The sequence below is a fragment of the Etheostoma spectabile genome, chromosome 12 (genome assembly GCF_008692095.1).
Source record: "Etheostoma spectabile isolate EspeVRDwgs_2016 chromosome 12, UIUC_Espe_1.0, whole genome shotgun sequence".
Classification (NCBI taxonomy): domain Eukaryota; kingdom Metazoa; phylum Chordata; class Actinopteri; order Perciformes; family Percidae; genus Etheostoma; species Etheostoma spectabile.
In genome coordinates, this window is record NC_045744.1 from 26,981,091 (window position 1) to 26,981,572 (window position 482).

At 46.7% G+C, this 482-nt stretch overlaps 1 protein-coding gene across 2 annotated transcripts in view; it reads right to left on the reverse strand.

Annotated features, from left to right (window-relative positions):
• The window catches only part of scinlb (scinderin like b), a 24,675-nt gene extending 24,646 nt beyond the window's left edge, over positions 1-29 (reverse strand). For both annotated transcript variants that reach the window (XM_032531325.1, XM_032531324.1), the window contains exon 1: positions 1-29. This exon is cut by the window's left edge and continues 232 nt beyond it. The gene's annotated coding sequence lies outside the window, so the exon portion shown is untranslated.
• Between the last annotated feature and the right edge of the window lie 453 nt (positions 30-482).

Consider the following 482-nt stretch of genomic DNA (forward strand, 5'->3'; position numbering starts at 1 on the left):
TGTGTGTGTGTGCGCGCGTGCGCGTGCGTGTGCGCGCGTGTGTGTGTGTGTGTGTGTGTGAACAGAGCGCTCTGATTGGTCGACAGCAGCTGCAATGATAAAGATGCCTCTCTCCGTCAGCCTGTGTGTGTGTGTCTGTGGCTTTGAGAGGATTTCCTCAAAGATGTGTCTCAGCTGTACGGAACAGGATCTGGGCCCCATGTGAAAAATTGTATTTGATTTCTGACTTTTTAAACTCAGAACTCAAATCAAATTAGGATTAGGGCCACGTGTGAACAATGCATTTGAGTTCTGACATCAATGTCAGAATTCTCAGAATTGTGAGAATAAAGTCAGAGTTCTGAGTCGGACTTTAACTCATGTGGCCCTAATCCTCTTCCGTAGACCTCCGTGTGTTCAGGCCCACTCCTGAAAACACTTTGCTTCATGAAGTTTTCCCTTTCTGCTTTGCTTGAACTTGGCTCTGTTCTCTTTGTTAGGCT